Here is a 22,033-nt window from a genome sequence, read left to right on the forward strand (position 1 = left end):
GCTGTAAGAGGGGGAGATGGTGGTTGCTGGGGGCACTGGGTACTGTGATATCCAAGGGGAGTGAATTCCAAGTATCAGGGGATGTGGGGGTGCCCTTGGCCTTTGGGGCTTCTGCATAAAGAACCCCCGGGTACCTGTTTAACTGTGCAGGTGCTGAGCCTCACCACAGCATTTCTGGGCAGGTGCACTTGGAAACCTAGTTGAGAACCGCAGGTCTGATAAGGAGCACAGAGGCAGGGACTCTGAGAGGGTCCCAGGACCAGAACCATGCAGGAAAAGAGTGGAACTAGTTGCAGACTCTTAAAGGGATATGGGGAGGCACTTCAGGGAGCAGACTTGGCTGGAGAGAGGAGAGAAGAGGACTAAGCTTTTGTCTTGAGAGTTAATTTAGCAAACAGGTACAGAGCATCCTTCTTATGCCAGTCTTGTGGATGACCAGGCAAAGTCCTTGCTCTCAGGGGGCAGACAGCCCTACCGACTTGAATGGAGGGGGTGAGCTCGCAGCACTGGCAAAGTACTGAGCTCACCTTGCTGGAGAAGGAGGCAACTGAATCCGTCATGTGGGATGAGTGCGAAATTCCCAGGCCAAGAAGTCAGGGAAAAGCATCTGAAGAAGAGGGAACAGAACCTGCAATGGCTCAGAGTACCAGAGGGATGTTGTCAGAGGAGGACAGCCTTTGAAGTCAGGCCAGTAGGCATGGACTTTGTTCCCATCTAGAGGCAGCAAGTCAGCCAGGCCTCCCAAATTGGAGGAGAAAGGCCTGAGGCTTCTGGATCCTAGGAGGTCTGAGGCTCTGCCTCTGGTGGTATTTGAGGGTAAAGGGAGTCACCAGTGCTTGCTGGGTGCTGCCTGCCCAAGAAAGGTAACTGAGCAATGTGCCAGCCCTCTGACAGCCTGCGTGTTTCTTTTTGGCATGGCCACATTCGCGGGAACTGTAGGGTCAGAGAAGGGCTTGTTTGTCCAGAGGGAGAGGCTGCCACTAGGCAGGTGACTGGCACCTACCCCTCCAGTGCTAAAGTCCATCTGGGCGAACCAGGGCACGAGGGGGGAGGGTGGCCAGGTGACAGTCTTCCTGACAGGTGTGCCCTGTCATCCTGCACGAAAACAAGCCACAGGGCCCCAGGGGCCAGAGCTGTCCCTTCCTCCAACACACACACACACACACACACACACACACACTGAGGATGCACTCTCAGCCCTCCATACTCTGAGAACGTGACTTGAGGAACAGGGAAGATGTTAAATACTGACTGCCAGTTGCCACAGTGCACAGAGGTCACTGAGGACCAGAGAGGGGAAGTGGCCTGCTCCAGGTCACACAGCAAGTTAGACCACCCACCAGCTCCCAGGCTTCCCCATGGCATTGCAGCCCCAAATTTTTGCACTGAACCAGCTGGGCCCCCACCTGGCTCAGGATCTGGCTGCCACCACTTGAACTCCTGCTTTAGCCGCATCTCTGAGCCCAGGAAGAGGAGCTGTCTGCCAGCAGTAAGCTCTCTCCTGATGGAATCAGCTTGCTCAGCTTTCTTCACCGCCCCCTGCCTCAAACAACCTGGGGAAATAAACCCAGATGGCTCTGGTCCTTGCCTGTGTTGGACCAGCGCTCCCCAGCCCGAGTGGAAGACGTGCAGTGGGGAGCATGGCCATAGTGTAGTCCTCAACCCCTCCTGACAGGGAGGCAGAAATCCCAGCTCGGGAAGTGTGTAAACATGGTTATTTTTAGCCCTGGGAGGGCTGTGGGCACAGCAGCGTGACCCGCATTTGACTCAGCCCCCTCCTCCTGCCCCACCCGGGGGAGGAGGCCCCCCTCTGCTCCCCTGGCCCTTCTCTGCCACCAGCCTCCGGGCTGGGCCAGTGAATTCTAGGACCCAGCAGGAAGAGTCGGGTGGGGGAGTCTCAGTGAGGCTGCCTACAGTGGGAGCTGAGGCCAAAACCAGCTCACAAGGGGCAGGATGTGGTTTGCAGAGAGGAGACATTTCACGTTGCAAGAGAAATATTGGAGCCACACAATGTCATGCTTTTTCCATGGACGCTTATTCCCTAATCCTTGTACCTTCCCCGGGCTGGGCGTCATGAGGCCTGGTCCCAAAAGAATGTGCTGCCACTTTCACCACTGTGAGCTTCCAACTTGTATGACATCTCTCAGCGTCTCATCCATGCCCTCATCCTCAAAGTGGGATATTTCCCAACCTGGCTGGCAGGAGTGGGGGGTGAGCTTTAACAAGATCATACATGTTCATTTATTCATTCGGCAAACACTTACTGAGCATTGATTTTGTGCCAGCGGCTATTCTAGCTACTAGATATAAAACGGAGCCAGCTTGACATGGTGCTAACCCTCCCAGGATAACATCTTCGGGGTGGGGGCAAGAGACAGGTAATAAATAGGTTCATGCATAAACAATAATCCGCTTGCAATATGCATACATGGTGGGAATAAGACAGAGTGAGGCGTTATGGGGTGGCTGGGGTGGGGAGGGGCATGCATTTTAGACAGGAGCCATCAGGAAGAAACTTAAGTAAAACAGAGCCAGTCACGGTGGGGGGAAGAGGTGGTGAGAGGGAACAGCAGGTGCAAAGGCCCTCCTGAGGCAGGGAAGCCAGTGGGGCTGGAGGACAAGCCTTACTCTTGGTAAAGTGGGCAGAAGCCGGATGCACCGGGCGTATGGGCCCATGGGGATGCCTTGAGGAGGACTAAAAACAGGAAAAGCTTTACAGCTACAGGGAAGAGCAGCAGGGATGTGAAGGGGGGGAGGCCAGTGAGGGGCCACTGCCCTCACGCAGGTGGAGCTGGGGAGCTGTGCGCAGACTGGACCACAGGGAGGGTGACCTGTGGAAGTGGCAGATGGCTAGGCTGGGAGGGAGCATCATAATCAAGGATGGCTCCTGGACTTTTGGATTTGATGCCTGGGTTGTGAGGAGGGGAGGGCACTTGATCAGAAGGGGCCAGCGCAGGGTGGAGGCAGAACGGGACCTGGGGACAGAGGCTCTTCTGAACACACGCATTGGTGATATCTCTTGACGTTCAAGTGGAGAGAGTTGCTCAGGCCATTGGTCGCAGGGGGAGTCCCAGGCCCCCAGCTGGCACCACTTTCCCTCCAGAGGGCTCTCTGCCAGCTTTTAGCCACGCTGTGTGGACAGATGCTCCCTCAGGGCCTGGCCTGGGGTTTTGTCCCAGAGCATCATGGATACGGGCCTTCCAGTCCCTTGGCTTGGGTGGGGATGGGCAGTTCCTGCAGCCTCGGTGGGATTGAAGGTTCTGCCCCAAAGCCTGGGCTGGATGGACCAGAAGGTGCCCTGCTGGGGGCTTTGGAGAACCTCATGCCTTTAGCTGGACCTGAGCCCTGGGTGTCATTACCACACCTCCTGCCCAGCTGGTTTGACTTCTTATTGTGAAGTAGCAGTGGCCTCTCGTGTGTCTGGATCTGGATGTCAAGGACAGAGTAAGCAGCAACATACTGGGATTTTTCTTTTTCCTTTTTTGGCCGCACCTGTGGCATAGGGAAGTTCCCAGGCCAGGGATTGAATCTGAGCCACAGCTGTGACCTACGCCACAGCTGTGGCAACATCAGGTTCTTTTAACCACCTGTGCTGGGCCAGGGGTCAAACCCACACCGCTCCAGAGACGACACCAGATCCTTAACCCACTGTGCCACAGTGGGAACTCCATGTTTGGGATATTTAACAGCAAAACTGCTTCCCTGTTATTTTGTCATCAGCCAGCTGTGTGATCCTGAACACATCCCTTCCCCTCTCTGGGCCTCTGAATTCCCATCCGAGACACCAGGATGGAGCGGAAGGTTCTCAAGATCCTGCAACGACAATGCCTCCAGCTTTGATGACAGAGATTTGATCTTGAGGGTTAGGGTGTGAGCAACAGCCCAGTGGCTGGACCATGGAGATGCCCTGCTTTGTCCTGGGGAGCAGATGAGTGTGGTGTGGAGACCACTTGAAGCATGGTTACAGGAAATGAGGCAGGAACACCAGCCGCCTGTGGAGGGTCAAAAGGCTAGGCTTACCATACAAGCAGCTGTGCTTTTGGGAAAAACTTCTAGGGTTTTTTAAGTCTCAGTTTTGCCATCTGTCAAGTGGGAGTGGTAAATGTCAACAACCTCAGAGGGATGAGTAGCTTATGACAAGAGCTCAGTGCAGCCCTTGCTCGTAGAATGTTTTCGATTTCGATTTCTGGTGGCCAGTCCTCTCCGGTTTGCAGGCGGAATCCAGATTTCAGGGGAGGGCTCGTTTGCTGTTGGAGCTTCCTGTGAGAGCCACAATCCCGGGCCTGGGAGTCCTGCCAAACCTAACTGTGCAGGCAATGAACCTCGCCGTGGCCTTTGGGGACTGGCCCACTGACCACGGCTCTCTGAGCGTCAGCCTTAGGTGTTGCTCACAGAGGCGCGGTGGGGCTCCAGCCAGAGGTAATGGGCTCTGAAATCATGCCAGCTTTGTATTTGATGCTCAAAGAAGAGATGAGTTTTGATTTCCTATCAGCATTGAAGTGATTGCTGTTGTTGTGTTGTGTGTGTGTGTGTGTGTGTGTGTGTGTGTGTGTGGTAACTGCTCAGGGTTTTAGAGCTGTGGTAGAAAGTGAGGAAAATAGCAGATGCTGTATCCATTTGCCACCAAACTGTCTTGAAATGCTATAAATATTTTCTAAAAGACTAGCTTCCCGAGCCCGACGTGTTAGTTATCTCTTCCCGGAGAAACTGATTCCTGAAAATTAAGACAAATAACCTCTTAAATCACTGCTGTTAACCTCAGGTGTAAAAACCGCTACCACGCCAGCTGCGGGTCAGAGCGACTCTGCTCCGCCTAAGTGACTCCGCGTGGCATGGAGGCGACAGCGGCAGAAAGGAAAGAGCCTTGTGCTCAGTCAGGTGGCCCGAGTCAGAAGCCTGGCTTGGCCACTCACTGCTTGGGTGACCTCAGGCTGGTGGGCTCCCCTCTCTGAGCCTCTTGTTTCCTCATCTGTGTCACAGAGACATGCTGCCCACCACCTCTCGGAGCTGGCACCTGTCAGAGCTGGCCCTTGGGCTCCTCAGAGGTACACAAAGGTGACCATCGGGATTCAGCCACTGCCCTAATCACAACTGAGAGGGTCCCTCACCCCCCAGGCCTGTCCAGCCTTCTGGCTCTGAGGTGAGCAGCCTTCATGTCCTGGGTCCCTTGCTGGTCCCTCTTCCTGGTGGGGCTTGGAGCCTCCAGCAGGCAGGCAGCAAACTAATGCCAGTGTTTCTTCTCCCTGCTTTCGTTTTCACATTTAACTTCTATTTGTGGTGAGTGAGGTTAATTTTGTATTTAAGGTAATCCTCTGAAGTAATGTATTTTAGCAAAAACTGTGAATTGATTTCAAGAAAAAAAAATTTTTTTTGGTCTTTTCTAGGGCTGCACCCGCGGCATGTGGAGGTTCCCAGGCTAGGGGTTGAATGGGAGCTACAGCCTCCGGCCTACACCACGGCCATGGCAACACCAGATCTGAGCTGCATCTGTGACCCACACCACAGCTCACAGCAACGCCAGATCCTTAATCCACTGAGCGAGGCCAGGGATCAAACCCGCAACCTCATGGTTCCTAGTCGGATTCGTTAACCACTGAGCCACGACGGAAACTCCTGATTTTAAGAAAATGATTAAACGAGTGGTAGACTAGATGGCTGGAGGAAATGACAAAAGCCAGAAATACGGTCAGGAAATGTAGGGGGCTCTGTGAATGACCTGGGTTACCCTTTTCTTTCCCATTCACCTCTGCTAACTTTTCATCTCTGTCACCTTTGGCACATCCTCCGTAGAGGAGTGGACGGGGTGGGGTGGGGACCGGGGGGACATTTTGGTGACTTGTTCTCCAGTGGCCCAGTACTTAGCAGTGACCACTAACTCTGTAACGCCGAGGGCTCAGGCGTCCCTCTCCTCAGGGCCAGGCCTTGCCTCCACCAGGTGAGGCCAGCCCTCGCCGGGGTATAGTAGCTGCTTCCCTAACAGGGATGTCAGATACTCGAGGTTTTGTTTTATGCTCCACCTGGGGTGGGGGGACGGCCTGGAGCGCTGTTTAGAACAGTCATTCTGGGAGTTCCCGTCGGGGCTCAGCAATTAATGAACCCAACTAGCATCCATGAGGACGTGGGTTCGATCCCTGGCCTCACTCACTGGGTTAAGGATCCAGTGTTGCCCTGAGCTGTGGTGTAGGTCGCAGACGCGGCTCGGATCCCGTGTTGCTGTGGCTGTGGTGTAAGCCGGCGACTACAGCTCTGATTCAACCCCTAGCTGGGAACCTCCGTATACAGCAGGTGCAGCCCTAAAGAGACAAAAAGACAAAAAAATAAAAATTAAAAGTACAGTCATTTTGAGGTCAGGTGTGAGCTCTGAAGGAGAGCGTGGAGATGGGTGTGTTGGTAAGGCTGTCCTGGGTGTGAGGATGAAGCTCGGTGGCCTAGCTGCCTTTCTGTCACTCGGGAGCTCTCCCAAGCCTAAGGCTGGATTCTCTCCGCAGGCACTGCCGGCACCAGGCATGGTGGCCAGCCAGGGATGGGTCAGGGGCTCCTGTTGGAACAAAGCAGGGGCTCCTTGGATGGCCCCTGCCCCTTATGCAGGGGGCGTCCCCCAGCCAAGTCGCAGGCCCTGGAGGGTGTGCACCACTCCCGTGCTCTTGAGGCCTGTTGTGTGTCCCACATGCCCACCCTGCCCAGGATCATACACAGAATAGGTACTCAGTAAGTGCATTTACCACGCCCAGAGATCCATGCACTACCAGGATTTCATTGTTCTTGGGGTTCCCACCACAGCAGGCACTCAGGCTTCTAGCTTGGAAATCCTGGCTGCTGTACTCACAGACATCATGACCATGCCCTGTCACCGAGGTGACAGCACCCTGGTGTTTCTGCCGAGAAATGGACTCTCCATTGCCCCCCCTCCAGCGCCAGCATTTCTAGGTCCTAGGGTGCTGGCCACACTACCATTGCCTTGATATCTGGCCAGAAGACAAAGAAGCCCCATTTGCCCCCATTTCACAGGTGAGCAAATTGAGGCCCAGAGTTGGCAAGTGACTTGTTTGAGGTCACACAGCTGATTAATGCAGAGACCTGGCCTGAACCCATGACACTTATCTTCTGGCCACTTTGCCTTCCACCCACAAAAATTGTTTAAAAGACTTTGTGTTTTCTGTTTAAACTTCATCTGTTCATTAATTCGTTTGGAATCTGTAGCCTAGTGGGTAAGAACTTTGGAGCCAAATGGCCTGTGTTGCATTTCAACCACTTCCTGGCCATGTAACCTTTGGTAAGTTCCACTATCTCTCTGTGCCTCTGTTTCCTCATCTATAAAATGGGCATAAATACCACATGGGGCTATTGTGATGATTAACAGGTTAGCCGTGTCTGGCTCAGGGGGAGGTTCTCGAGGGCCTGCCTGGCCATGCTCACTCCTTTGGGCGTTGTGGCAGCTATACTGCCCCTTGCTGGGCACTGAGGCATCGTGGAGGTGGGTCCGGTGAATGTGAGGTGAGAGGTGGACCGGTGCACAAAGACAGAACATTTGGGGTTGACAGGTAAGCCAGAGGTACACTGGGCCCCACAGGGTGGTGGGGAGATGGGACAGCATGCACTGTCCCACTGCATGAGGGGGCATTGAGAGAGGCTCATCACTCAGAGGGCTTGCAGGAGGTGGCAAGGGCCTACCAGGCAGAGGGACCTGAGTGTGCAGGGACACAGTTGTAGAGCACTGGCGTGGGGGGCCGGGCTGACCCTGGCAGGTGGCAGTGTCCAGGATGTCTCTGGACAGACGAGAGCCCCCATCCCTACCCCCTTGTCACCCCCCCCAGCAGAGGCCCCTTGTCTGCTGTTCATCAGCTGAGAAGCCAGGTCCCCACCGTCTGCCCTGTCTGCCTGCCTGTCTGTCTCTTTGCATCTGTCTGTGCAGTGCAGAATAAATAGCCTCCCTCCAACACACCGCCCCCAAGGATCCACTTGCAGGCCTGGGGGTAATACTCCAGCCCACCTGGAGACCCCTTTATTCTGCTGCTGGGGCATGGAGCCTGGTTTTAATCATCCTCGCTCCACCATGAGGTACAGATGATTGTATGATTAATAGTCATAATTCATCAGCATCCACAGAGGAGCTTTTCCCTGGGCATCAGATCCTCAGGACGAGCAGCCCCAGGAGGTCCTGTCCCGGTCCTCACTTTGCAGAGGGGAGGTGTGAGGCTGAGAAGGAGGAACCTCATGGGAAATACAACTAGAAGATCCCAGGTCTGGTGACAGCACTCCGGTGTTTCTGCCCAGAAGTAGACTCTCCATCACCTCCACCCCCTGCGCCAGCTCTCCTAGGCCCTAGGGTGCTGGTCGCTGGGAGAAGCCTTCAGTGCTGGGCATGGGAGGGCAACACTCAGTCAGGGGGGTGAACTCAGGGGTCTTGGTCCAAGAGCAGAGGAAAAAAGGTAGAACGAGAGGAAAAGCCAGGGGAGGCAGGGCGTAGTAGCCTAGCAGGTCTGATTGGGGGCTGAGGAGGGGGAAGCAGCATTGGGTAGAGGGGGTGCCAAATACAAGGTACCCCTCTACCCCTACCCAGACGGTGGGCCTGGGCCTGATGCAGACTGCTTCTCCGCTCTAAGCCCCGCATCCTAAGGATGGTGATTTAATGCTCACTGCAAGCCACTTCCTGATTTATGGGCCTATTCTGGTCAGGCCTAACTTCATGCGCGCAGCAGCAGCAGCAGCAGCAAGGGGCTCCTGCATGGTTCTGCAGATGGCCGTCTGCCCACCTGCTCCCCACGCCCGCTCTCTTGGGCTCCACCACGGCTGCCAGAACCCTGCGCATGCATGTGCATCAGAGCTGTCTGCATCCCTGCTCCACAGCCTTCAGATGCCCAAATGCATGTGTGTGCTGTTCTGGGTGTGAGCATGTGTGCAGATGAGCACGTGTGCCCAGGTGCCTGCAGCCGCTAGTGAGAGGAGGGCCTGTGCCTACGTGCCTCTGTCAGAGTGTGATGGGGTACGTACCTGTGGACATTCAGCCACCCCCTCATCCTGTTTTCCTCAGATGGACACCATCCACCCTACACATGGTGACCCATGTGCCTGGCTGAGATGTGCTGGCATGTTCCTTAGACTCATCACTAGGACCTTGACATCGTAATCGAATGCAGAGTACCTCGGACCAGGAGTCTTGTGGGGAAGTCGGAGGTGGGCTTATTGTCAGAGCAGCTACAGCCCATCCTCCACCCCCATAATCATCAGATGCTGGGACAAAGTGACACAACCCCCGTTCCCGGGCCATACTCCAGTCACCCATCATGCTCACTTAACTCTGTCCCAGACTTTGGGGACAGCCCCATGTCATGGGAGAAGCCCAGTCGAGAGTCAGACAGATCAGGGCACCAAACCCAGGCTCTGTCCCCAGCATGTGGGACACTTTCCTTCTGCCTTTCCCATCCTCAGCATTTTCTCATTTGCAAAATGTTTTAACAACAGCCACCTCATGGGGTTGTAAGAATTAAAGGAGTACAAACTCTGCTAAATAAGTCAAGGCCCTGGTTTCCCAATCTGTAAAATGGTAATAATGACTCTTACTGGCCATCTCACAGGACAGTTTAAGGATCAGATGAGAAAAGGGCTCAGCAAAGAGGGTGGGGTGGTATCCACAGCGTGTCTTACTGCTTTCTGGGTACATGGGGGTGGGTGCTGTGTGTGGTCCGGGTCAGACACTCCATCTGAATCCCCAGCCGCCCAATTCAGCCCAGGGACTCGGGCACATTACCTCATCTGCATCTGCATCTCTAGGAACCATGGCTTCCTCTTTTTCCAGGCCAGGCATATTAATAGTAGGTGCCTCATGGTGCAGTGGAAGGATTCATGAGAAATGTGTGTTGAGCTTAGCACAGAGCTTGACACAAAGCAAATGCCCAAGTCAGCAGTATTTGTTATTTTTGCCAGTCTTATTGCCACACAGATGGACACTAAATTCAGAAACACAGGTGAATGGTGTCTTGACCTTATATTATAATAGGTCTGTGTTTCCAGACTTCATGTCCATCAGTCCCCACCCCAAAGGAGTCCCGGCCAGCCTCTCTTCAGGGCCACTTGAAGGGGCTGTGGTGAAATTGCACCCCAGCCTGCAGGATGATACGTCTGGGCTGGAGCTGGTCAGGGCTGACCTCTGCTGGCTCCTAGGAATGAGGATGCTGGCCCCCACAGCCACTTAGCTCGGCAGTGGGAGGCCAGCAGGCACCTCTCTGTGTCTGAACTGCACCCTCACTGGCCTGAGACCCTGAAGGGAGGCCAGTGAGCGGGACTCGATGTTGCACCTGAGCCAGGTGAGGCCTGCAGATGCTTTCCCCTGCTGGGTACAGACAGAGCCCACAGGCAGCCCCATCACCCGTGGGCTCCCTGACCTTTGCCCCACCTCAGCCCAGCTGATGGGGTCCAGGAGAGGGGCAGAGTTCCCATCTTGCTGAAGGAATGAGCCCCTGTGCCCAGGTCAGGGCTGGCAGACATTGCCAAGGCTACAGGTGCTCAGAAGTGGCAGGCCAAGGTGGACCCAGATAGGCAGGGCAGAGAAGAGGCAGGCCAGGCTGGAGCCAGCCCTCAAAGGACAAAGGGACTTAGCTTGCTAAAGGGACAGCATTCCAGAAGGACAGAAGTGTGTGGCAAAGGTTTGGAGTCTTTCCTGGGGAAAGACATGCCCTCTCCCATAAGACATCTGGGCTGCTCTGGTCCAGATGGCCTCGGCTCTCAGTGACCAGTGGCTGTGGGGTGAAGCAGATGGCCAGTGGGGGGAGGGGGCGGGGCCACCCTCAGGCCTGAGCCAAAGAGAGGCCAAGTGGCCCACACAGGCCAGAGCCTGAGACCTTGGCACCAGCCACACGGAGCTCTCAACTGGAGAGTTAATGATTCATTTGTGGCCAATTTCTGCTGGCCTTTGCCTGGAAATTCCCAAGCCAGCCCCTTCTCTCGGCTCTGGGAGCTCCACGAGTACATTCTCATTTACACTTGGCCGAGGACTTCTCACCCACTCTCCAGGGAATGGTTTTTAAAATGACAGCAGTAGCAATGCAGGTTAGCCCTTAGGAGGAATTGCTTCTGGCCTGCAGGCTGGAGGCTGGGATGGCTGTTTGACTGCAATAAAGTTGGAGGCCCCTGTCTGACCCCCCCGGGCAAGTGCAAGTGGAAGGAACCCTCTTTGTGTCCATGGTGCCCTCCACTTAGTTCAGAGCACATGTGAACAGTATCCAGTCTGGGGTAAATGTAAAAAGTGTCGCAACAGTTACAAAGGGGGAAATAGAGCTTGACCCAGAGCAGGACTTGGTTGCACAGAGAGAGAGCAGTACCATACGCCAAGTCCCTGGGGCATGAAAGTACAGAGAAAGTTGAGTGATTGTGCTATGGCTGGAGTGCAGAGCCTGTGAGAGACTCCTGGAAGTTTGTACACAGCACACAGGTGAAGGGTTTTGTAGACTTGGGAGTTTGACAGTGGGAGGTGCTCACAGTGGGGAGTCAGGGCTGCTACCCAAGCAGGACAGGTGTGTTTGATTTGGGTTTGGGGGTCATTGGCTCATTCATGTCTGGATTCTGCTGGTCAGCAAACCTTCCTCGACAGCCCACTCTGTGCCAGCTCAGGCCCAGGCCCTCCACCTGTGTGGAGGTGGACTAGAGGGAGGAGATCTCACATAGAAATCCAGGTAGGGGCAACAGGAGCCCAGCAGAGCCGCGTGCCTTTGGCAGGAGTATGGGTTTGTGCAGAGGCCGGGGCCTGACTGATGACTTTTTCAGACTCTCCCAGCCCTGTTAGCCCAAGTCTTCGGGTCAGTGTGGCGGAGGTGTTGAGGTAGTCTTGAGGAACTGCATGTTCCTGGCAGACTGTGGACAGACAGCCTGGAGGTTACCCCTGTCGGTAAGATCACGTGGTCTTATCAAGTCCAAGTGTGTATGTCGCTCTGCACCTGAGCACAGAGGCCAAGGTTGATGACAGTTCTCAGGGCCCCCAGTCCTGGCTGGCTGCACATATAACCCGCCATCTCTCGCAGCCTCCTGCAGATTTAAGAATATTGTCCCCAAACCAGCCAAAAAAATAGAGCAGCCTGATCCTCCAGGTTGAGAATTCCCAGGCTTGGGGAGGGGGCTGCCTTTATGTCTTTTCGACTTTGCAAATTTAATTTCTTCTGATTATTTCTTGACAGTCCCAGGCGTTGGTGGTAAACAACCGCTCTCCCCAGAATGTTTCCCTGTGACAGCAGCTTTCTCTGGAGAGAGTGCTATCAACACTTGGCAGGGCCTCCTCCCAGCTCCCGGCTCCCGGCTCCCGGCTCCCAGCTCGGGCTCCTGAGAAAGGAGAGCTTCTGAAAGGTGTTCAAGAATGTGATGCTCTCCTGGTGTGCCGGGGGTGCAGGTTGAGGGTGGGCATGGGCTAGCCTCTTTGTTCCTCCCCGTGGCCAGCTGCCCAGCCTGGCCTGAGAGCCTTAAATGGCCCCTGGCTGTGGATGGTCCCCAAGTGGAGAGATGGGGTGGTATCGGGTGTCCGCTGGCTCCCGCAGCCCTGGTGCCCTGGTGCTTGGCACAGCTCAGCGACAGGAGGGAGCCCATCTCCTGAGGACAGCTCTGCCAGGCCTGTCTGTGCCCGGGAGACCAGCAGTGTCCCGCCCTGCAGCTTCTGTGGTCTGCGTCACGCGCTGGCTTAGGTGTCCTGAGTCAGAGCCAGGAAATGGATCTGCCAAGCGGGGGTGGAGATGCCACTGCCCCGGGCAGCTGGGGTGAACCCCAATCTGCCTGTCCATGCTGAGGGGGACCTGTCCTCGCGTATCCCTCCCCTGGCCTTTTGACCAGTGCATGGAGGAGAGGCTGAGATGACAGCAGGCTCCCTGCTCCAAAAACTGTTCCCCAGCCCCTGACCCCACAAGGCCAGTAACTACAGGGCCGTTGACAGGATGCAGCATTCAGATCGGGCACAACGAAGCTGCTGGGCCTCTGCCAGGGCTGTACCGATTTTCTGGAATGCCCTTCCTGGACTTCTGCTCTGGGAAGAATTTACCCAAGAGTGACTTCTTTGGCAAAGCCTTTCCTGGCAGCTCCTCCTCCAGCCGAAGCTGTCCCCTTTTCCTCTGAGCCACCCTCTGACAACCTCCTTTTCGGCTCCTATCACAGTGTCGTGTAATCACGTTTTCCTGCAAAGGGCTCGAACATTTGCCTGCCTGAGTGCTTTGAGACTTATTTATCAGTGCACCTCGCCTACCTGGTGTATACTGGACGCTCCATAAAAGCAGGCTGGATTTAATGAAGGAGGTTCCTGGAGGTGGGGTCAGAGTCTCCCTTTGTTAGTGACGTGGTAAAGATGGGGTGGGGGGTTACCAGCAGGGAGACTGACCTCCCCCACCAGATCCCCTTCGAAGCCTCTGCCCAGGTAATTGCTGGGGGCTGCAGCGGCCCCCTCCCCGTTTCCACGCAGGCAGTACCTTCCTTGCCAGCGGGAGTCGGCTCCCTGGGCTGCTCGTGTGATCACTCTCCAGAAAACACCCCAGTGGAAACTGCATGAATGATTGATAAGAGCTGAGAGCTGTTTAATTTTTCCCCCTGTTTAATGGCTATCAATAATTTAATACGCTCTCTGTATGTTTTTAAGAAATAGCACCCATTTTGCCATCTCCGGTTTAGCGGGCTAAATGATTTAAGTGTTGGAAATGTGCTCTGAGGATGGAGGTTGAGAGTCGGAGGAATCTGGAGGCTGGGGGTGGGGGAGATGGGTTCAGAGCCAGCCAGCAGCATCTTGGCCTGTGTGTGTGTGTGTGGTGTGTGTGTGTGTGTGTGTGTGTGTGTGTGTGTGTGAAGGTGGGAGGGAGGGGGCGGGTAAAAGCCAGTGCCTTTCTGCTAAGAGCAAGATAATTGCTTTTCCGGGTCTCACTGAGCAGCAGCTGAACAGCTGTCAACTTACCCCTCCCCAGTGCTGAGCTTTTCTGGATGACTCTGGGGGGCCCCGGGGGCTAGGAGGGAGCCGCTGCTGGTACCACCGTGGACTGAGCACCACCCTCCCCCTGACAGCTCTGCCCCCTCCTAAAGCTTTTAAATCATTTTTATTTGAGCGATGCAGTTATTCTGCTGCCAGCCGTGTCTTCCAGATAGCGTAGGGGTGGGTGTGGAGTGGGGGCGCGCTCAGAATCACTAATCTCGGGGCCCAAAGGGACCTGGAAGGTCATTTGCCAGTGCTCCCCCAAACTTTCCAGATGCACAGGATCACCTGGGAGGACTTGTTAAAAATTTAAATTTCTGGGCTACATTCCAGAGCCGCAGACTTCCATTCTCTGGGGAGAGGCCTGGAAAGCTGTGGGTTTAACAAGAGCCCAGGTGATTCTTATCATCAGAAGAGTTTGGGAAATACGGGGTTCAGCTCCAGTTCTGATGCGTCCAGTGCCCACAGTGCCACATGGCCACTGCCTCTGCTTGCACACCTGTGGGGACGAGGCCCTTGCCATTTGGTGAGACCACACTCCTACCTGAGGAAGGTGTGGCCCAGTTGGGAGCTCTTTCTGATGTGAGGCTGGACCTGCCGGCTGCCCTCCCCTGCTCCTTATGTGGACTCACCTCTGCTACAGGACAGACCCCCTCTCCTGGGGCCTGGCGTCCCGCCCTCTCCCATCCCAGCCACCCTCTGGCTTTTCTGTGCCTCTCTGTTGGACGAGGAGCTTCCTTTCTTAGCAAAGGAATCTGGGTACCAGAAAAAGCATGTGGGTGGGGATGGACTCTCCCCTCCAGGCCTGAGTGCCGCTTCCCAGGGGCAAGCTAGGTGACATGGCTGGCCTGTGGTGGATTGCAGTGGGCACATCAGCCTCCTTCTGGCAGGCACCATCGCCGGCCCAGTGAGGATTCTGAGGGAGGCAGAAAGATTCCTGAGCCTCAGAACCGCCTTGGCCTATCAGGGGCCTGTCTTCCCACAGGAGAGACAAGTGTGACTCATCAGAGACTGGTGACTAAGCTCATCACTGGGATGAGAGTGGAGGAGCTGAGGCCAGAGGGGGCTCTGTGGAGGACAGAACCGGAACTGCTAAGATGGGGCAAGGGTCCAGAGAGGGCCCCCCAGGACTGAGGCCCTGGCGCCAGGGGTCAGCTGAGACCCCAGTCACTGAGGGCAGAAGGCAGCCAGGGGAGAGCTTCCACCTTCTTGCTTGGTCCTGATGCAGATGACTCAGTACATGGAAGGATTTTAGCAGAGCTGATGCCCCGTCCATCTGATCAAACAACTCTTTCTTTGCTTTGGCAATTTGCATTGTTTCAGCAGAGATGCAGTACTGCATGCCGGTTGGACTGGCTATTTTATTTTAATAGACAATTAAGAAGAAAGGAGTGATACCCTTTTACAGGTGTCATCATCTCCTCAAAATGGGGGACTCCTTTAGCCCTCCCCTTCTTCGTAGACCTTCTTTGCACCCCCAGGTTCAGCCCTGCCCTTAGTCTGTGTGGGAGAAGCCCAGGTCCCAGGAGGTGCTGGCATACGACCCATCTTGTGATCATCAGGTGCCCCTGTGCCCCTTCATCCCTGAAGCCTTCTCTCATCATCACAGCATCACTGTGGGAGTCCCAACCCTAGGGGAGTAGGAAGAGGGGTGCCATCTAATCCTGACAGGACCCCTATTTGGAGAGTTCCAAAAGCTGGGGAGACTGAAGGGAAAGACTTAACCCTGTGCTCAGAAAGACTCAGCTCTAGAGAGAGCACTATGTGACTATGGATACTCAGGCATGACCCTGGCAGTCAGGGAAGGCTTCCAGGAGGAAGTGCTGCCCACCTTCAGGCTTGAAGTATGCCCGGGAGGAAGGGGAGAGGCATTCCAGGTGCCCAGGTTTGAGGCAGTGTCTGTGACTGTGCTGAGAGCAGTAAGGTGAGGCCAGCAGGGCAGGGGCTGGGCTAGAGAGGTGGGCAGGCCAGGGTGGGGCTGGATCTGGTCTGCCTGGGCTGAGAGCCACCAAAGGTTTATTTGTATTTGTTTTTAGCTTTGGTTGAAGCATTACATCCATGCAGGAAAAGTGTGCACAGCCTAAGTGTAGCTTGACGAATTGTCACAAAATGAATATACTTAAGTAATCACACTACAGATCAAGAAACAGAACATTCCAGATCCCTTAGAACTCCCCTGCCCCCACCACGTACCTCCTTGCAGTCACTGTTCCCCCTCAAGGATGAAGACTTCATTATCCTTATATTATCAAGAGCACATGATCAGTTATCTATTGTTGCCCAAAAAGCCACCCCAACACTTAGAGGCTTAAAACAAACAACCACCACCATGTATCATGTCTCCTAATTCTGTGGTTTCCCTGGGCAGTCCCTCTGCTGGTTTCCCTTGGGCTCATGTGACTCCAGTCACCTGAAGGGCCGGCTGGACCAGATGGTTGAAGATGGCCTCAGTCACAGCTGGCAGTTGGTGCTGGCTGTTGACTGGGCAGCCTCAGTTCTCCTCCATTCTCCAGTAACGTAGACCAGCTTCCTTCTGTGGACTGCAGTCCAAGAGGGCAGGATCCCTTGAGACCTGGGCTCTGTAAGTCACAAAATACCACCTTTGCCAAGTCCTTTTGCTCACATCAGGTCTCAAGGCCAGCCTGGATTCAGGGGTGGAGGGTAGACTCCACCTCGTGATGGAAGGAGCCGCAAAGAATCTGTGGCCATAAAGAATCTGTGGCCATGTGCAATTAGTCTGCCACAAGCATAAAGTAGTAGTTTTGCTTGTCCTTGACCTTTTTCTGAATGGACCCCTTAAATGTGTTCTCCATTGCGTCTGGCTTTTTTGGTCAACATTGTGTTTGTAAGACTTGTCTTATTTTTGGATACAGTTGCAGATTATTTGTTCTCATTGCTGTGTGATGTTCCATTATGTGGATACACTGATTTATCCATTCTACGGTTGATGGCCATTTGGAAGTTTTCATTTTTTGGCACTTATGAATAGCAGCACTGTGAGCATTCTAGGATACATCTTTGGGTGACCATATTGCACACACGTCTATGGAGGTGGAAATGCTAAGTTGCTGCTAGAGTAATATTAGGTGATACTTCCAAATCCTTCTCCAAGGTGGTGACCGGTGCATCCCCTACCAGCAGTGTTTGGGAGGCCCAAAGGGGCTTTACGGAATGGAGTAAGATTGCCAGCGGGGGTTTTGGGAAGGCCCCCCAGCAAATGAAGTCCTGTAATGTCCCCTCTCTGCCTGCCTCTAGCCTTAGACCTCCAGGCTGAGGAAGGAGGGCCATCAGATCAGATGACCCTGTTTTGAGTGTCATTGCTCCCATGCTCCTTTTCCCATCCCAAGTCCCTCCTCCCACTGCCCTCTTCCATTTACCCAGAGGTTCCCACGCTAGCCTGATCCCCCACCTTCAGGGAAACTGGGTGCCGAAAGAGCTGACACGTGAGGACGCAGGAGCTGGGAGGGACTCTGCCATGGCAGCCTCCATCCATGACAGCACTGGGCAGTGGGCAAGACCGGGAGACTTGGGTTCCACTTCTGGCCTTGCCTCTCTCTTTGCCTGTCAGGGCCTCAGATTCCTATTTACAACTTGGCAGAAAAGAGAGTTAACCTGGAGTTCCTGTTGTGGCTCAGTGGTTAACGAACCCAACTAGGAACCATGAGGTTGAGGGTTCGATCCCTGGCCTTGCTCAGTTGGTTAAGGATCCGGCATTGCCATGAACTGTGGTGTAGGTCACAGACCCGGCTCAGATCCCGCGTTGCTGTGGCATGGGCCAGCGGCCCTAGAAAAGGCCAAAAAGGACAAAAAAAAAAAAAAAAAAAAAAAAAAAGAGAGAGAGAGTCAACCTCACCAACCTGAACCCTGGATTCTAGAATCTAATGGGGGGAAGGACGTGTGAGCTTGGTAGGCTTCTGGATTTCAGGGCACATCAGATGGCCCATTTGGTTCAGCTTGTTCTCTGAATGTCTTCACTGTCCCACTCATTCATTCATTCATTTGTCCACCCATCAAGCGATCTCTGTGGCCTTGTAAGACTCAGGATAAACCAGACCTCATTCCTGACATCCAGGAGCTCCACTCAAGGGGATGCCTAACCTATAGAAAGCTGGGGGAAACACGGTCAGCTAGGCCCAAAGCCACTGAGGGGGGTGAACAAATTGAGGAGAGTCAGGCCAGAGAGGGCTCTATGGAGGCATCTGAGCAGGGAGAGGTTTTGATAGGTGTGCCGGTATGGCTGCTGCTATGGTACCGGGTACAGAGGGGCTGACCTTGGTGCTGGGGCTATTTCTGGGCCTCCAACGTGTTGAGGAGATGGACTTTTATTGTGGGGGTTGGGGGGCAGCAGCCAGTTTCTAGGGTGGCTCCACTTCGGTGTCCCAGCTCGGCCTTCCAGGAGATGACCACAGGGAGCTTGGGCAGGCGGGACCTAGAGGCAGGTGCAGGGGGTTGGGCTGGGCCCCAGGCTCAGGCTTGGAACTCACCACACCCTCTCCTCTCTGTTGTAGGACCTGCACCTGCAACAGCTGTGCTCAGCCAAGTCAGACTGCTGGGACCGGCGCCTCCTTCCCACCGCGACCTCCGTTTCCCTGACGTTCTTAGCAGCCTCCAGTCCTGGTGGTCAGCAGAGGCCTTAGCAGGTAAGTGGGAGGGTGGGGCCAGGGCACTGGATGTCTGCAAGTGTAGGGCCCAACCCAAGTGTCAGGTGCTTTTTCAGGGTCTGGAGAGCCAGGAGCTGGGCTGTCCTCACTGAGGCATTAGGGGAAGGGGCCTAGTTCTCAGTTTTCACTTCCCTGTGGCCTCCTCCTCTCAGGGGGAGCCAGAGAGTGGAGGGTTGGGGGAGGGGTGCGCCCTGGCCTGCCCCTTGGACATTTGGTTTTATACTCTTGCCAGCTCCTGGTGTAGCCTTGGGTAGCCCCATCCCTTCACAGCTGAGACCCTCAGCTCTCTCATCTAGTACATGAAAAAAATAATGTCCTCTAACATTCAGAGCACTTAACTGTATGCCAGGCACCATGCTAAGTACTGTGTAGTTGGTAACTCTTTGCACCCCAACCCCATGAGGTAGGTGCTTTTATCATCCCCATTGTACAGGCAAGAAAACCAAGGCTTGTGGACTGAAAGCAACTTGCCCAAGATCACATGCCTGGCTGAGCCCCCGTGGGGTTCATTCCAGGTCTGTGCAAGTCCAGTGCACCAGCCCCTGACCCCTGGTCCATTGTCCATTCTGCCGCTGGCCTTGCCACCCACTCCTGGCCTATTCTTGGGCCATCGAGAAGGTGATCATGGGCGTCAAGTCCTGTCCCAACTCAAGACCAAGGGAGGGGCTTTTACAAGGTGATGGTGGCCACTGGTTGCCTGTCGTCGTGACTCCTTTGTGAATGTGATATGACATGAACCAGGCCTGGCCTCTGGGGTCCCCAAGGTAGCGCACAGGCCCCTTGTGGAGGGGGGGTATGTTGGTTGGATCAGGCTCTCTCTCCTTCTGCTGCCCAAGTTCAGTTTCCCAAGCTTGTATGTCAGGCCCTGTGATGCAGGCAAAAGGGCCTCATCCTGTTCTGTGCTCTGGTGGAGAAGCAGGAAGATCACAGTAGATGTGGCAAGCTTGGTGACAGTGGTGTAGACCAGGTTCATAGGTTAGAGTGGGACTTTCTGGGGCAGTGACCCCAATGTGAGTAGCATTGTGGGGAGACGGGGGCAGGGGATGGGTGGAGAGCCTGGCAGGATGAGGGATGAGGTCAGAAAGGGCACAGGAAGATCATAAAAGGCCACCAGTGCCAGGCTGGGCAATTAGATCCCACGAGCAGTTAAGTAGGGAGGCTTGGAGGGTTCTAAGTCAGGTTGTGGCTTAAGGAAGGTGACTGCATCGGAGAGGCTGTTGGAAAGGTCCCCGTTGGAAGCAAGGAGATAGTGGACTGTCCAGGGACCCCGTGGAAGGTTGGAGGCTTCAGCTAAGGCCAGAGCCATGGGCACAGGTGAGTGAGAATCATAAGAGACTGAGGCAGAGACGTTGGCACGATTTGCAGTTGGCTGGTGGGGGGCATGAGGTTAGGAAAGCTGCCATGTTGTGGAGCGGGGGTTCGCGCTGGAGTTCAGGGCACGTTTGGGAGTCTGGAATCCAGGAGGGCTTCTTGGAGGAGGTGGACCACGTGGTGGTCCAGAATGTCTCTGAGAGGGCCAAGATTTTCATGAGGAAGAAGAAGATTTACAGTCACACATAGGCTGGATGTTTTTCACCCAGAACTATAGATACAAATGCTGGTTCCAGAGGATTCGCCCAACTCACAGTCATGCCTGAGTCCATGAACATATGTGCACATAAATACTCTACACAGACACACACCTTGTCTCTGGATGCTCAGGGTATATAGCTGTGCATGCACACAGGGCTAGGAATGGTCATGTGTGTGCAGAGATGTGCAGAGATGTGCTCCCTCACATGCATATGTACAGAGACATCACGTATGGTGCTGCAGACATACACGTGCTCACACAGACTTGCTGCACATACACACTCACAGATGCCTGTTCACAAACTTCCGTGTTAGCACTGCACACGGATACACAGGCGTAAGTTCTCATAACACTTGGCGCCCCCTCCCCCATACCTAGGGCCTCTGGGAGGGGGCTCTCTCAGGGTGTGAGGCTCAGCCATGGGACCACAGCCCCACTCTTGCCCTCTGAGGGCCTCAGCTTCCTCATCTGGAAACAGAAACAGTCACCCTCCAGCTCCAGCATCCTGGACAAGGTGGTCGTGAGGATTAGAGACACCGAGGCCCAGTGCCAAGAGCAATTCCCAGCACTCTGCAGGGCTTCAGTAAGTTGGAACTGTTCTTCTCATGAGCAGAAAACAGGTTAAGGGCCTCACCGTGGCCTGTCTCCAGGAGCCTTCTTCCTGCCCCTCATCTCCCGCAGACTCCATCCCGGCTCCCCGGGGCCTAGGCACTTCCTGAGCCCTGGACACAACAAGCTGGTAGGGCCTGTGTCATCCCTGCCCCCAGCTGCACGTCTCCTGTTGGCCCCTAAGGAGTTGGGGTCCTGTGGCGTCCAGCTGTGTTACACCAACCGTGCTAGACTTCCTGCCAGGGGACTGGCCTGTTACATACATGAGCTTAAGAGCCCTGAGAGGGAGGCTTCACTGAACAATTTCTAGATTCGGGGACTGAGGCCTAGTCAGCGTAGGTGAGGTTCTCGGGGACACCTGCTCACAGGTGGTGAAACCGCGCTCCAGACCCGATTCCAGATTTTGTGCTCTTTTTTCTAGTGAGTTCCTTTTGGGCTGGGATGGGGGTGGGCAGGTCATTTAATGCCCATTTTACAGATGAGGAAACTGAGGCTCAGGATGGGAGGGCCATACAGTGGTCCCTGCACCCCAAATTCAAGACTTCTTTTCCCCTCTCCTTCCCCTTCCTAGAAGGAACCCTCCAAGTCCAAGGAGCTTCCCAAGGGGGTTCTCTTGGCTTCTGGCATTATCCTGGCCCCATCTTTCCAGGCCAAGGAGTTCCATTTTTTTGCAAGTAAAAAAGTGGGTTGTTCTGGGGTCCACTGTCTGGGCATGACCTAGTAACGTCTTCTCCAGGATCCTTTTATAAAATGTCCTTCGTGTGGTCCTTTGGAAACCTAGCCAGCAGGGAACTCTGGGGTACCCTAGTCCTGGGGGAGGTGGGCACTGCTTGCACACCCACCAGCAGGCTTGTGAGTGGGGTGAGGGGGTGTGGGACCATGACACAGGGAGTGTGGGTTCTGCCTGGTACTGCGGGGCGGGGGGGGGGTCAGGTCTATGTAGGGGGCAGAAATCTGGGAGGGTTCCCCAGGGGGTGACAGGTGAGTTGGGCATTGGAAGATAAGGAGAAATTTACTAGATTGATGTAGAGGGGAGAAGGGAAGACCAAGCAGAGGGCCTGGCTCTTACCAAGTCCCAAGCAAGTGCAAGTTCCCTCACTGGCCTGTCCTCTCCTCCCCCAACAGTGTCGATAAGTATCTCCTAGAATCATGGAGTTCCTGTCATGGCTCAGCAGGTTGAGAACCTGACTAGCATCCATGAGGATGTGAGTTTGATTCCTGGCCTCACTCAGTGGGTTAAAGGATCCAGTGTTGTTGTGAGCT

General features: G+C 54.7%; 1 protein-coding gene across 1 annotated transcript in view; it reads left to right on the forward strand.

The window, feature by feature from the left end:
• Positions 1–22,033, forward strand: part of ZMIZ1 (zinc finger MIZ-type containing 1) — a 238,742-nt gene that overhangs the window by 27,578 nt on the left and 189,131 nt on the right. The window contains 1 exon segment of the mRNA XM_013983374.2: positions 18,436–18,567. The gene's annotated coding sequence lies outside the window, so the exon portion shown is untranslated.

The sequence above is a fragment of the Sus scrofa genome, chromosome 14 (genome assembly GCF_000003025.6).
Source record: "Sus scrofa isolate TJ Tabasco breed Duroc chromosome 14, Sscrofa11.1, whole genome shotgun sequence".
NCBI classification, from domain to species: Eukaryota; Metazoa; Chordata; class Mammalia; order Artiodactyla; family Suidae; genus Sus; species Sus scrofa.